This window comes from Lygodium microphyllum, unplaced genomic scaffold (assembly GCF_053477565.2).
Source record: "Lygodium microphyllum isolate KBCC unplaced genomic scaffold, Lygodium_microphyllum_v1.1.10 scaffold_375, whole genome shotgun sequence".
Taxonomy (NCBI): Eukaryota; Viridiplantae; Streptophyta; class Polypodiopsida; order Schizaeales; family Lygodiaceae; genus Lygodium; species Lygodium microphyllum.
Window position 1 is genome coordinate 42,163 of NW_028229841.1, and position 338 is coordinate 42,500.

A 338-nucleotide genomic window follows, 5' to 3' on the forward strand; every position below is an offset into this window, starting at 1 on the left:
CTCCCGCGACACGGAACCTTCCACCCCCCGACGGACCTCCTCAAGAAACCCCCCCACGACATGGCACCCCCCCGCGACATGGCACACCCTCCCTCCTCAGAAATCCCCGCTCCAACAACCCGCCCGCGCAACATGGCACGCCCTCCCTCCTCGGAAAAACCCCGCTCCACCGAACCCCCCCACAACATGGCACACCCTCCGCTCCCAAAATACCTCGCATCTTGAGGAGGGGGTATCACGTGAGAGCGAGGTAGAGGGAGGGGCCAGGCACGACGTACGCAAAGACAATCGCGACGAGGAGAGGAGGCGCCGCGTCATGGCAAGGCGAGGGGGTTTCC